This window comes from Saimiri boliviensis, chromosome 14 (assembly GCF_048565385.1).
Source record: "Saimiri boliviensis isolate mSaiBol1 chromosome 14, mSaiBol1.pri, whole genome shotgun sequence".
NCBI classification, from domain to species: Eukaryota; Metazoa; Chordata; class Mammalia; order Primates; family Cebidae; genus Saimiri; species Saimiri boliviensis.
Genome location: NC_133462.1, coordinates 91,426,858 through 91,442,464, shown reverse-complemented (window position 1 = coordinate 91,442,464; position 15,607 = coordinate 91,426,858). Strand labels below are relative to the sequence as shown.

The window sequence follows — 15,607 nt, the reverse complement described above, 5'->3', positions numbered from 1 at the left end:
TCCTTTCCACTTTTTGACTTTATAGGTTTGTAACTCAGAAAAATCTTTTTCTCTCTGTGATTTGGGGAGATTTTGGGAGAGATTAGAGATAAATAAATGTACTTAATCTGCCATGTTTTAATTTATCTTCATTTAAGTTTCAATAAGCCATGTTCCTTTTCCTCTTTTAAAAAGATTTTTTCGGCCAGGCGTGGTGGCTCAAGCCTGTAATCCCAGCACTTTGGGAGGCCGAGGCGGGTGGATCACAAGGTCAAGAGATCGAGACCACCCTGGTCAAGATGGTGAAACCCCGTCTCTACTAAAAACACAAAAAATTAGCTGGGCATGGTGGCGTGTGCCTGTAATCCCAGCTACTCGGGAGGCTGAGGCAGGAGAATTGCCTGAACCCAGGAGGCGGAGGTTGCGGTGAGCTGAGATCGCGCCATTGCACTCCAGCCTGGGTAACAAGAGTGAAACTCCGTCTCAAAAAAAAAAAAAAAAAAAAGATTTTTTTCAAAATTAAGAGATGGGGTCTCACAGTATTGCCCAGGCTGGTCTCAAACTCCTGGGCTCAAGATATCCTCCTGTGTCAGCCTCCTGAGTAGCTGGGACTACAGGTGCACAGCACTGCACCCAGCCTAGTTATGTTCTGCTTAGGAACTTTGCTGGCTCCTTAATTATATACAGGAAAAAACCTCAAACTTTTTCCAAATGATTTTCAGGGAATCTCCATGTTATTCCTTTTCTTTGCTATTCAATTTCATCTGCCATATTATATTTCAGATGTGTTCTTTCCTCCTTCCAAAACTGTTTATAGTCTTCCCCTCTCTGAGTCCCCACTTCCCTCTTCTCCTTCCCGATACTATACTTGTTCTTCAAGATCCTGCACAACCTGCACAATTACTACCTCTTGTATTTTTCTTTCGTGTTTTACCACGAAATCTATCTTTTTTATTTTTTTTTGAGATGTAGTTTTGCCATCACCCAGGCTGGAGTACAATGGCATGATCTTGGCTCACTATAACCTCCACTTCTTGGGTTCAAGCAATTCTCCTGCCTCAGCCTCTTGAGTAGCTGGGACTAGAGGCGCATGCAACCTTGCCCAGCTATTTTTTTTGTAGTTTTAGTAGAGATGGGGTTTGACCATGTTAGCCAGGATGGTCTCAATCTCTTGACCTCGTGATCTGCCTGCCTTGGCCTCATAAAATATGTGTTTTATAAGAATAATATTTTCTAAGCTCATATTAGTCAATCGTGTTAATGAAGTTTTATGACATCCAAGCTTATATATTCTAAATGGTTCTCTGAATTCTCTACATATACGTATTTTCCTTATATTTATTTTAAAGTATAATGTAACAATTTCATTATCTACAAAAGAGTATATAATGCACATACACCATTTAAATAATAATACTAAGATGAACACCTATGTGTTAATCACCCAGATTGAGAATCAGAACATTACCTATACCTTAGAAATTTCCTGTATGCCTAACCTTGCCTACCTCCCCCATCCACTCGCAGGTCATCACTGACCTGATTCAGTGATTACATTTATGTTTACATTCCCATGGTTTTTTTTTTTTTTTGGAGGCAGGGTCTTGCTCTTCCACCCAGGCTGGAGTGCAGTGGCAGTATCATGGCTCACTGCAGCCTTGGCCTCCTGGGCTCAAGCAATACTCCTACCTTGGTAACCCAGAGTGTTAGGATTACAGGTGTAAGCAACTGTGCCTGGCCTTTCATGTTTTCTCAAAACTATTTTTGCCACATATATGTCTTAACAACATAGAAGTGCAAAGAGAAATAGAAAAATCCACTATTATCTCTTGCAACTTTGACACCTCTCTATCATTAATTAACAGATCCAGCAGGCAGAAAATCAGTAAGGACATGGCTGAACTAATCAATCAACCAGATTTAATGGATACTTATAGACTACTTCATCTAACAACAGAAGAATACACGATTTTCTCAGTCCCACATGAGTGTTCACCAAGATGCTCCATGTGCTGGGCCATAAAATGCATCTTAACACAATTTAAAAGAATAGAAATAACACAAAGTATGGTCTCGAACCACAGTGTAATTAAACTAGAAGTCAAATTCACATAAGAAGCTGTATCTATTAAAGAAATTGGAACAATAATTAATAATCTTCCAAAACAGAACACCAGGCCCAGTGACTTTCTTTTTAGGTTAGTAAATGCTAACAGTTAAGGAACAAATAATGCCAATTCTCTAGAAACTCTTCTAACAGAAGCAGAGAGAATTTTTCCCAATTCATTCTATGAGGCCAGCCAGCATTGCCCTAATACCAAAACCGGACAAAGACATCACAAGAGAGGAAAGCTACAGACTTTTCAAATCCAACAATGTGTAAAAAGAATTACATACCATGAAAAAATGAGATTTATTCCAGGTATGCAAGGCTGGCCCAATATTCAAAAATCAATTAATGTAATCTACCAAATTAACAGGCTAAAGAAGAAAAATCATTTCATAGTAGATGCAGGAAAAGCATTTGACAAAGTCAACACTCATTCATGCTAAAAACTCTAAGCAAACTAGTAACAGAGGGGACCTGCTTCAACTTGATAAAAAGAGTCTAAAGAAAACATACAGAAACTTAATAGTGAGAAACTAGATGCTCTCATCCTAAGATTGGCTACATAACAGGGATGTCTCCTCTCATTATTTCTATTCAACATAGCATTGGAGATGCTAGCTAACATGAGAAAGTGAAATAAAAGGTGTTCAGATTGTGATGGAATAAATAAAACTGGTTTTTGTTTACAGATGACATAAATGACTGTCTAGAAAACCTTAAAGAACAGAAAAAAAAAAAAACTCCTGGAACTAATAAAAAAATTATAGATGCAGGATGCAAAGTGAACACAAGTTGGTTCAAATGCTTTAAAAAACTAGTTTGAGGGCGGAGGCAGAACACGATGGCTGAATAGAAGCCTCGACCAATCATCTTCCCCACAGGAAGACGAAATTTAACAACTATATACCCCAAAAAAGCAAATTCTTAAGAACCAGACTTCAAGTGAGTAATCACAGTATTTGCTTTTAACATCATGTCACGGAAAGAGACACTGAGAAGGTGGGAAAGACAGTCTTGAGTTGCCACCACCACCCCATCCCCATCCCTCATTAGTGGCTGCATGGTGCAGACAAAGAATCTGTGTGCTTTGTGGAGACAGAGTACAGTGATTGCGGGACTTTTGATTGGAATTCAGTGCCGCCCTGTCACAGTGGAAAGCAACACCAGGCAGAACTCAGATGATACCCACAGAGGGAACATTTTGACCATCCCTAGCCAGAGGGAATTGCCCATCCTCATGGTTGGAATATGAGTTTTGGCAAGCCTTGCCATCACAGGCTCCAGTTCTCTGGAGTCCTAAATACACTTGAAAGATAGTCTAGGTCACAAGGACTGCAACTCCTAGACAAGACCTAGAACTGTGCTGGGCTTGGTGCCAGTGGACAGGGGCGGCATGCAACTAGTGAGACACCACCCTGGGTAGCTAATAGGGTGCTTGTGCCACTTCTTCCCAACCCTAGGCAGCACAGCTCACAGCTATGAAAGAGACTCCTTCCTTCTGCTTGAGGAGAGGAGAGGGAAGAGTACAAAGGGCTTTGTCCTGCAACTTGGATATCAGCTCAGCCACAGCAGAAAGGCACTGGGCAGTCCTGAGGCCCTAGTTCCTAAATGACACTTCTAGACACACCCTGGGGCAGAAAGGAATCTGATGCCTTGAAGGGAAGAACTCAGTCCTGACAGAATTCATCACCAGCTCTCGGGCCCTGGATAAACAGCAGCTGTAGCTAAGTAGTACATGGGCCTTGGATGATGTGCCGGCTTCACGTGTGACCCAGCACATTCCCAGCTATGGTAGCTACAAAGAGAGACTCCTTCTGCTTGAGAACAGCAGAAGGAAGAGTAAAAGGGGCTTTGTCTTGCAGCTGAGGCACCAGCTTGGCCACAGTGGAATAGAGTGCCAAGCGGGCTCGTAAGGTCCCCAGTTCCAGGCACTGGTTCTTGGACAGCATTTGTAGACGTGCCTTGCACCAGAGGGGAACGAACTGTCCTGAAAGGTGAGTCCCAGGCCTGGCAGTGTTCACCACAAGCTGACTGAAAAGCTCTCGGTCCTTAAGTGAATACTGATGGTAGCCTGACAGCACTTGCTGTGTGCCTGTGGTGGTGGTGGCGGCCACAGGGAAAGACTCCTCTGTTTGTAAAAAGGGAAGACAGGAGTGCAAAGGGCTTTGTCTTGTGGTTTGGGTGCCAATTCAGCTGCAGAAGAATTTGCAGGTATATTTCCAAGGTTTTTGATTCCAGGCCTTGGCTCCCATATGGTACCGCTGGACCCACATGGGGCCTGGGGGAACGTACAGTCATCAAGGAAGACTCAAGACGGGCTGGCTTCGCCACCTGCTGATTGTAGAGTCCTAGGGCCTTGAGCGGACATAGTTGGTAGCCAGGTTACAGCGGGCCTTGGGTGAGATCCAGTGCTGTGCTGGCTTCATGTCTGACCTAGTGCTGTCCCAGTGCTAGTGGCCACAGGGGTGCTGTGTCACCCCTCCCCCAGCTCCAGGCAGCTCAGCAGAGAGAGAGAGAGAGAAAGAGAGAGAGAGAGAGAGAGATTTTATTTGTTTGGCAGAAAGTAAGGGAAGAGAACAAGAATCTTTGTCTGGTGATTCAGAGAATTTTTCCAAGACCACCGAGGTGGAACTTATACATAAGTCTGCAAGAGTCACAGCATTACCGGGCTTGGGGTGCCCCGGTAATACTGATCTGGCTGCAGTGACCAAAAACTTTGATCACAACACACAAGTCCCTTTGAATACTGGGCCTTCCCAAGAAGGATAGGTTAAAAAAAAGCCGAGACACTGAAGTCTACAACAAATACCTAATTCTTCAATGTCCAGACACCAATGAACAACCACAAGCATCAATACCATCCAGAAAAACATGACTTAATCAAATGAACTAAATAAGGCAACAGTAACCTATCACAGAGAGAAAGAGATATGTGGTGTTTCTAACACAGAATTCAAAATAGCCATTTTGAGGAAACTCAGAGAAATTCAAGATAACACAGAGAAGGAATTTGGGATCCTAACAGATAAATTTAAAAAAGAGAATCAAATAATTAAAAAGAAACAGGAATTTTGGAGTTGAAAAATGCAATTGACATACTGAAGAATGCATGAGTCTCTTACTAGCAGAACTGATCAAGCAGAACAAAGAATTAGTGAGCTTGAAGACAGGCTATTTGAAAATACACAGCCAGAGAAGACAAAAGAAAAAAAGAATAGAGAATAATGAAGCATGCTTACAAGATCTAGAAAACAACCTCAAAAGGGCAAATGTAAGAGTTATTTGCCTTAAAGAGTAGGTAGAGACAGAGATGGGGTGGAAATGTTATTCAAAGGGATAATAACAGAGAACTTCCCAAACCTCGAGAAACACATCGATATCCAGTACAAAAAGGTTACAGAACACCAAGTGGATTTAACCCAAAGAAGGCTACCTCAAGACATTTAATAGTCAAACTTCTAAAGGTCAAGAATAAAGAAGGGATCCTAAAAGCAGCAAGAGAAAAGAAAGAACTAACATACAATGGAGATCCAATACGTCTGGCAGCAGACTCTTCAGTGGAAACTTTACAGGCAAGCAGAGAGTGACATGATATATTCAAAGTGTTGAAGGAAAAAATATTTTACTCTAGAATAGTATATCTGGTGAAAATATCCTTCAAACATGAAGGACAAATAAAGATGTTCGCAGACAAACAAAAGCTGAGGAATTTCATCAACACCAGATCAGTCCTACCAGAAATGCTAAAGGGAGATATTTGATTTAAAAGAAAAAGACATTAGTGAGTGATAAGAAATTATCTGAAGGCACAAATCACTGCTAATTGTTAAGTATACAGAAAAATATAGAATATTAAACACTGGCCGGGCGCAGTGGCTCAAGCCTGTAATCCCAGCACTTTGGGAGGCCGAGGCGGGTGGATCACGAGGTCGAGAGATCGAGACCATCCTGGTCAACAGGGTGAAACCCCGTCTCTACTAAAGGTGAAAAAATTAGCTGGGCATGGTGGCGCGTGCCTGTAATCCCAGCTACTTAGGAGGCTGAGGCAGGAGAATTGCCTGAGCCCAGGAGGCGGAGGTTGCGGTGAGCCGAGATCGCGCCATTGCACTCCAGCCTGGGTAACAAGAGCAAAACTCCGTCTCAAAAAAAAAAAAAAAAGAATATTAAACACTGTAATCGCTGTGTGTAAATTCTATTCACATGTTAAATAAAAAGACAAACAGATGAACCAATCAACAATAATAACTACAACAACTTTCAAGGCATGGACAGTACAGTAAGATACTTAGTAAATAGGAACAACAGGATGTTTAAAAGCAAGGGAACAAGGTTTAAGTGAAGAATTATTATCAGTTTTCTTTTAAAATCGATCTCATTCATTTATACAATCAGTGTCATCAGTTTAAAATAAATAAGCTATAATTATTTGCAAGCTTCATGGTAGTCTGAAATCAAATAACATACAACAGCTACACAAAAAATAAAAAGCAGCAAGAAATTAAAACATACCACCTTAGAAAATCACCTTCACTAAAAGGAAGACAGAAAGGAAGAAAAGAAGGAAGAGAAGACTACCCAACAACCATAAAACAAATAAAATCACAGGAGTACATCCTTATGAATAGTAACATTGGATGTAAATAGACTCAACTCTCCAATAAAAGGACATACAGCTCAGGCAGCAGCAACGCGGAGGAAACTGGAGTGAACTGAGAGTTTGGTGACCAACATGAGCCTCCTCAACAAGCCCAAGAGTGAGATGACCCCGGAGGAGCTGCAGAAGCGGGAGGAGGAGGAATTTAACACGGGGCCACTCTCTGTGCTCACTCAGTCCGTCAAGAACAACACCCAAGTGCTCATCAACTGCCGCAACGATAAGAAACTCCTGGGCCGCGTGACGGCCTTCAATAGGCACTGCAACATGGTGCTGGAGAACGTGAAGGAGACGTGGACTGAGGTGCCCAAGAGTGGCAAGGGCAAGAAGAAGTCCAAGCCAGTCAACAAAGACCGCTACATCTCCAAGATGTTCCTGCGCGGGGACTCAGTCATTGTGGTCCTGCGGAACCCGCTCATCGCCAGCAAGCAGGAGCCACCGATCCCTGTCGATCAACAGAACTCACTCCCCTGTCCTACAGAGACCGCTGCCGCTGGTGTTGAGAACACTTAAAGCTCTGTATTTTTTTCTAGTGAAAAAATAAATAAATAAATAAAATAAATAAAAGGACATACAGTGGCTGAATGGATTAAAACACAAGACAACAATCTGGTACCTATATGAAACATGCTTTACCTATAAAGACATGAATAGATTGAAAATAAAAGAATGGAAAAATATATTCAATGCAAACAGAAACACAAAATAGGATGTGTAGCTATACTTATATCAGAAAAAATAGATTTCAAGACAAAAATCATAAAAAGAGACAAATAAGGTGATTATATAATGATTAAGGAGTAAATTCAGCAAGAGGGCACAACAGCTGTAAAGATACATGCAACTGACACCGAAGTGCCCAGATATATAAAGCAAGTATTATTAGAGCCATAGAGAGAGAGAGACCCCAGTACAGTAATAGCCAGATACTTCAGCACCCCACTTCTAGCATGGGACAGATCGTCCAGCTAGAAAATCAACACGTAAACATTGGACTTAATCTCCATTATAGACTGAATGGACCTAATTGATACTTACAGAACATTTTATTCAATAGGTGTAGAGAGCACATTCTTCTTCTGAACACATGGATCATTCTCGAGGATAGACCGTATATTAGACCACAAGACAAGTCTTAAAACATTCAGAAAATATAAGGGCCGGATGCGGTGGCTCACGCCTGTAATCCCAGCACTTTGGGAGGCCGAGGAGGGTGGATCACGAGGTCAAGAGATCGAGACCATCTTGGCCAACACGGTGAAACCCCGTCTCTACTAAAAATACGAAAAATATTAGCCGGACGTGGTGGCGCGTGCCTGTAATCCCAGCTACTTGGGAGGCTGAGACAGGAGAATTGCTTGAACCCAGGAGGCGGAGGTTGCGGTGAGCCGAGAATGTGCCATTGCACTCCAGCCTGGGCAACAAGAGCAAAACTCCGTCTCAACAAAACAAAACAAAACAAAACAAAACAAAACAAAACAAAACAAAATTCAGAAAATATAAAGTATCTGACCACAGTGGAATAAAACTAGAAGTCAGTAACAAGAAGAATTTTGATAGCTATTTCAAACACATCCAATTTAAACAATATGCTCCTGAATGACCAGTGGGTCAGTGAAGAAACTAAGGAGAAATTGAAGGGCAGACAATTACAGTTCAAACAGGCAAGGATGAAAGAAGGAATTGAAATACTTCCTGAACCAAATGATAATAGAAACATAACACATACCAAAACCTATGGAATACAGTAAAAGCAGTACTAAGAGAGTTTATAGCTATAAGTGCCATACCAAAAAAGTAGAAAAATATTAAATAAACAACCTAATAATGCGTCTTAACTAGAAAAGCAAGAGCAAACCAAACCCAAAATTCACAGAAGAAAAGAAGTAACAAAGATTAGAGAAGAGATAAATTAAATTGAAATGGAGAAAACAATAAAAAAGATAAACGAAAGGAAAAATTTTGTTTTTTGAAAAGATAAATAAAATCAATAAACCTTTAACCAGACTAAGAAAAAAAGAGAGAAGACTGAAATAAATAAAACTGGAGATGAAAAAGAAGACATTACAACCAACACCACAGAAATTCAAAGGATCATTAGAGGCTACTATGAGCAACTATATGCCAATAAATTGGAAAACCTAGATAAAATGGATACATATAGAACCTACCAGATTAAGCCATGAAGAATCTAAGATTTAAACAGACAAATAACAAGTAATGAGATTGATGTCATAATAAAAAGTCACCCAGCAAAGAAAAGCTTAGGACCTGAATGCTTCATTGCTGAATTTCACCAAACATTTAAAGAAGAACTAATACCAATCTTACTCAAACTATCCCAAAAAATTGAAGTGGTAGGAATACTCTGAAACTCATTCCATGAAGCCAGTATTACCTTGATACCAAATCCAGAAAAAGACAAATCAAAAAATAAAACTATAGGTCAATATCCCTGATAAACATTAATGCAAAAATCTAAAACAAAATGGTAACAAACCAAATTCAATGTCACATTAGAAAAATCATTTATTATGACCAAGTAGGATTTATCCAGGGGATGCAAGGATGGTTCAACATATGCAAATCAATCAGTATGATACATTATACGAACAGAATGAAGTACAAAAGCCATACGATCATTTCAATTGATACTGAAAGGCATTTGATAAAATTCAATATCCCTTTATGATAAAAAAAAAAACACTGAAAAAACTGAGTACAGAAGGAACAAACTTTAACATAATAAAAGCCATATATGACAGATCCATTGCTAGTATCATGCTAAATGAGGAAAAACTGAAAGCCTTTCCTGTAAGAGCTGGAACGCAACAAGAATACCCACTTTCACCACTGTTATTCGACAGTACTGGAAGTCCTAGCTAGAGCAATCAGACAAGAGAAAGATATGAAGGACATCCAGATTCGGATGGAAGAAGTCAAAGCATCCTTGCTTGCAGAAGATACAGTCTTATATTTGGAGAAACTTAAAAGTCTCTATCAAAAAAGTGTTTGAACTGACATATAAATTCAGAAAAGTTGTAGGATACAAAATCAACATACAAAAATCAGTAGCATTTCTTTATGCCAACAGCAAACAATCTGAAAAAGAAATAAAAAATAATTTTATTTACAATAGGTACAAATAAAACTAAATACCTAGGAATTAACCAAAGAGTTGAAATATCTCTACAATGAACACTATAAAATATTGATGCAAAAAATCAAAGAGAAAAAAAGGAAAACATTCCATGTTCATGGCTTGAAGGATTCAATATTGTTAAAATGTCCACACTACCCAAAGCAATCTACAGGTTCAATGCAATCCTTATTGAAATACCAATATCATTCTTTACAGAAATAGAAAAAAAAAATTCTAAAATTTATGTGGAACCACAAAAGACCCAGAATAGCCAAAGCTATCCTAAGCAAAATGAACAAAACTGGAGGAATCACATTACCTGACTTTAAATTATACCACAGAGCTATAGATACCAAAACAGCATGTTACTGGCATAAAAACAGATACATAGACCAATGGAACAGAACAAAGAACCCAGAAAAAAATCAGTACATATACAGTCAACTCATTTTTGAGAAAGGTACCAAGCACATATATTGAGGAAAGGATAGTCTCTTTAAGAAATGGTGCTGAAGGCTGGGTGCGGTGGCTCATGCCTGTAATCCCAGCACTTTGGGAGGCTGAGGCGGGTGGATTGCCTGAGGTCAAGTGTTCAAGACCAGCCTGGCCAACGTTGGGGAAACCCTTTCTCTACTAAAAATAAAAAAATTAGCCAGGAGTGGCAGCAGACACTTGTAATCCCAGTTACTTGAAGGCTGAAGTAGGAGAATCACTTGAATATGGGAGGTGGAGGTTGCAGTGAGCTGAGATAGTGCCAGTGCCCTCCAGGCTGAGCAACAAGAGTGAAACTCCATCTCAAAAAAAGAAAACAACAACAACAACAACCAAAAATGGTGCTGGGAAACCTGTATATCCATATGCAGAAGAATGAAACTAGACTCCTATCTCTTGCCATATGCAAAAAAAGAATGAATTAAAGACTTAAGTCTAAGACCTCAAACTATAAAACTAGTAAAAGAAAACATTGAGGAAACTCTCCAGAACATTGAAGTGGGCAAGGATTTCTTGAGCAATACCCTATAAGCAGAGGCAACAAAAGCAAAAATGAACACGTAGAATCACATGAAGTTAAAAAGCTTCTGCACAACAAAGAAAGCAATCAAAAAATTGAAGAGATAACCCACAGAGTGGAAGAAGATATTTGCAAACTATCCATCTGGCAAGGAATTAAAAACCAGAATATAATCCAATTAAAAATAGGCAAAAGATCTAAACAGACATTTCTTAAGTGAAGACATAAAAATGGCAAATGGGTATAGAAAAAGTGCTCAATAGAATTGATCATTAGAGAAATGCAAATCAAAACTAGAATGAAATATCATCTCACCCCAGTTAAAATGGCTGTTATCCAAAAGACAGACAGTAACAAATACTGGAGAAAAAGGAACCCCTATAAACTGTGGGTGGGTATGTACATTAGTACAACCACTACGGAGAACAGTTTGGAAGTTCCTCAAAAAACCAAAAATAGAACTACCATATGATCTAGTAATCCCAGTGATAGATGTATACCCAAAAGAAAGGAAATCAGTATATTGAAGAGATATCTACTCCTATGTTTACTGCAGCACTATTCACAATAGCCAAGATTTTGAAGCAACCTAACTGTCCATCCACAGGTGAATGGATAAAGAAAATGTGGTACATATACACAATGGAGTACTATTCAGCCATAAAAAGAATGAGATCCTGTCATTTGCAACAATATGGGTAGAACTGGAGGCCATTATGTTAAGTGAAATAGGCCAGGCACAAAAAGACAAATTTCACCATATTCTCACTTATTTGTGGGAGCTAAAAATTAAAACAATTGAACTCTTGGGTATAGAGAGCAGAACGACGGTTACCAGGGGCTAGAAAGAGTAGTGTGTGTGTGTGTGTGTGTGTGTGTGTGTGTGTGTGTGGTGTGTGTGTGTGTGTGTGTGTGTGTGTCGGGGGGTGTTGTGGGGAGAGCAGGGATGGTTAACCAGTTCAAAAAATAGAATGAATAAGATCTGTTATATGATATCACAACTACAGTGACTGTAGTCAATAATAATTTAATTGGACATTTAAAAATAACTAAGTGTATAATTAGATTGTAACACAAAGGATAAATGCTTAAGGTGGTGGATTCCCCATTATAGTGACTACAGTCAATAATAATTGGACATTTAAAATAACTAAAAGAATATAATTAGATTGTTTATAACACAAAGGATAAATGCCTAAGGTGATGGATACCCCACTTACCCTGTTGTAATTATTACACATCGTATGCCTATATCAAAATATCTCATATACCCCCCAAAATATATATCTACTGGGTACCCACACAAATTAAAAATAAAATTTAAGAAAAGCTAGGTTATGCATTACTAAACAATGTAGTAATTTTTCTAGTTTTGCACTTTATATAAATGGAATTACACTTCACCTTTCCTCCATGACTTGCTTTTATCATTCCATATTATGCTTGTGAGATTGAATCATATTGATAAGTGTTGCTTGGTATATTTTCAGTTATATAGTGTATACATTTTTAGCATGTTTACACCAGGTGCACTGATGGAGTTGGAAGCCATTATCCTCAGCAAACTAATGCAGGAACAGAAAACCTAACACTGCATGTTCCCATTTATAAGTGTGAGCTGAATGGTGAGAACACATGGACACATAGGGGCGAGTGGGAACAACACACGGAGGGAGCCTGCTAGCTGGGGGAATGGGGAGAGGGAGAGCATCAGGAAGCTAAAGGACGCTGGGCTTAATACTGGTGATGGGATGATCTGTGCAGTAAACCACCATGGCACACGTTACCTATGTAACAAGCCCGTACATATGCCCCTGAACTTAAAAGTTGAAGAAGAAGAAGAAAAAAAAGACCAGCTTGGGCAACAGGGCGAGACCCTGTCTTTACAGAAAGTGTAAAACTTGGCCAGGCATGGTGGCACATACCACGAGAGAGGCTGAGGTGGGAGGGTTGCTAGAGCCTGGGAGTTTGAGGCTGCAGTGAGCTGTGGTCATGCCACTGCACTCCAGCCTGGGTGACAGAGAGAGACCCTGTCAAAAAAAAAAAAAAAAAAAAAAGGCTAAGCCAATCTATTGGTTGAATCTCAGGTGATTTTGTGGTGGGTAGAAACTGCTGAGGGCCACTGAAAAGCACTGCCTTATCGTTGCTAGCCTCCCACTGCATAGGCTGGAAAAGCCAGATATTCTTTTTTTCTAGTCTCTCTTGCAGCTAGAATTGGCCATATAACCCATTGTGGCCAATGAGATATACAAGGACATCTGAAAAATTATTATTATTATTATTATTTTGAGACAGGGTCTCATTGTCACTCAGGTTGAAGTGCAGTGGCCCAGTCATAGATCACTGCAGCCTCGAACTTCTGGGCTCAGGTATCCCTCCCACCTCAGCCTCCCCAGTAGCTGAGACTACAGGTGCGCACCACCATGCCCAGCTAATTTTTGTATTTTGTGTGTAGAGGCAGGGTTTTGCCATGTTGCCCATGCTGGCCTTAAACTCCTGGGCTCAGGCAATCTGCCCAGCCCAGCCTTCCAGTGCTAGGATTATAGGCATGTGCCACTGCACCTGGCACAGTTATTTTCTTTTCTGACAAAAGGATAGCACCATTAAGGAAAAGGTCCTCTTTGCTATGTTGGCCACCCACTCACTGTCATCTACCTTTCTCACTCTGAGTGCAGACTTGTGCTGTTACAGCTTCAGCAGCCATCTTGTGACCGTGAGGCTACAGACGAGGCCAACACTCTGAGAATGGTGGAGAAGATGGTTGGAAAAGGCCTAGGGCCTTAACTACTTTTAAGTGGTTACTTCTAGGCTTCTTTTTAAGTAGCAAAAATTTTTTTTTTAGTTAAGTCATTATTAATCAAGTTTTCTTTTACAGTTAAACCAACACTAACGGGCATGTTTGGTTTCTTTATTATATATTCTTCATGAGTGGAAATTAAAGTTTCTTCTTTTTTTACAATCGCAAACAATGCTGCTACAAATATTATTTTACACATCTCCTTATGTAACTGTGCATGGGTTTCCCTAAGGTATATGATGGTATTGAACTTGTAACCATGGGCTATGTATATCTTTTAACTTTGCCTGATAATGTAAAATTCTTTCAAATTGGTTGTGCCAATTTACACTTCCATTGGCAATCCACATTAGTGTTCCATTGTTCATATCCTCACCAACGACTTTCTAAAACTTTAATATATTTATCAATCTGATATGTGTAAAATGGATCTCACAAGGCTATTAATATTTTTTGATTACTAATGAGGTTGAACATCACTTCATGTATTCATTAATGAACTGAATTTATCAAATGCTTACTTGGATAGTTTAATTTTTGAATTGTAGAAATCTTTCACTATCCTGAGACAATAAAGATATTCTATATTTCTAAATGTTTTTCAGTTTAGCCTTTCATATATACATATTTAATTCATCTGAGATTATTTTTATGTATACTATGAGGTAAAAAAACCTTTTTAAAAATTTTTTACTAAGCTGGAAGTAAAAATCGTTTTGAAATAAAGCTTTATTTTGTCCCTATTGAGATGATCATCTAATTTTACTCCTTTAATCTATTAATGTCATAAATTACATTAAACCATTTTAAATACTATACTCAACTTGCACTTCTGGTATAAATCAACTTGATCATATATCATATATTTTTCATCTATATTACTGGATTTATTTATTTAGAGATAAAGTCTTGCTGTATTACCTATGCTAGAGTGCAGTGGCATGGATCGTAGCTCATTGTAGCCTCAAATTCCTGGATTTGAGCAATCTTCCTACTTCAGCCTCCCAAGTTGCTAGGACTACAGGTGTATGCCATTACACTTGGCTAATTTTTAATTTTTGTAAGGAGATGGGGTCTCTCTATATTTCCCAGACTGGTTTCCAACTCCTGGCCTCAAGCAATCCTTCTGCCTTGGCCTCCCAAAGTGTTGAGATTACAGGTGTGGGCCATTATGCCTGGCCTATTGCTACATTTATTTGATAATATTTTATTCAGGATTTGGCACCTACATTCATGAATAAGATTATGATTTTCCTTTCTTATATAGTTCTTGCCTGAATGTGGGTATGCTAATAACCTCATTTCACTGTTTAGGATTGAAATTATCTGTGCTAGTGCTCTCTTCCCCTCCTCAATGATTGTTAAATAATAATTGTTTATTTTCAGTTAAAACATTACTCAAGTTCTAGATGTATTTTTTGGGTCAATTTTGATGATTTATATTTTTCTAGAATTTTTCCTTAAGTGCTGTGGAATTAGGGCCCACATAAGAATGCTGCTTGGCTCCCTGGATTCAGCCCCCTTCCTAGGGATGTGTATGGACAAATTTTCCCCCTTGGCAGGGGTCCTGGGGCCAGAGTATGTAGAACTCCTGGGTCTCTGTTGTGCCTGAGTAGCTGCTTTGCCGAGCCTCCACACAGCTCTGTGTATTGGACCCAAGGCCCTGGTGGCATGGGCTCATAAGGACATCTCCCAATCTATGGGTTGCAGAGATCAATGGAAGAAGTGTGGCTTCCTGGGGGGGGGCTGCACAATCACCCACCACTTCCCCTGGTGGGGGAGTTCCTTTGGCTCCATGCCACTTCAAGGTAGGCCACTGCCCGCCCACCCTGCCACTTTTCCTCGCTCTCCATGGGTCAAGCTGTTTGCCTATTCAGTCCCAATGCAAGAACCTGTATATTTCAGTTGAAGGT

General features: G+C 39.7%; 1 protein-coding gene and 1 pseudogene across 19 annotated transcripts in view; one reads left to right on the top strand and one right to left on the bottom strand.

Annotated features, from left to right (window-relative positions):
- CATSPERE (catsper channel auxiliary subunit epsilon) overlaps positions 1-15,607 on the bottom strand; it is a 170,779-nt gene that overhangs the window by 88,789 nt on the left and 66,383 nt on the right. The window lies entirely within an intron of this gene.
- On the top strand, positions 1,321-14,286 carry LOC101042301 (small nuclear ribonucleoprotein Sm D2 pseudogene; annotated as a pseudogene).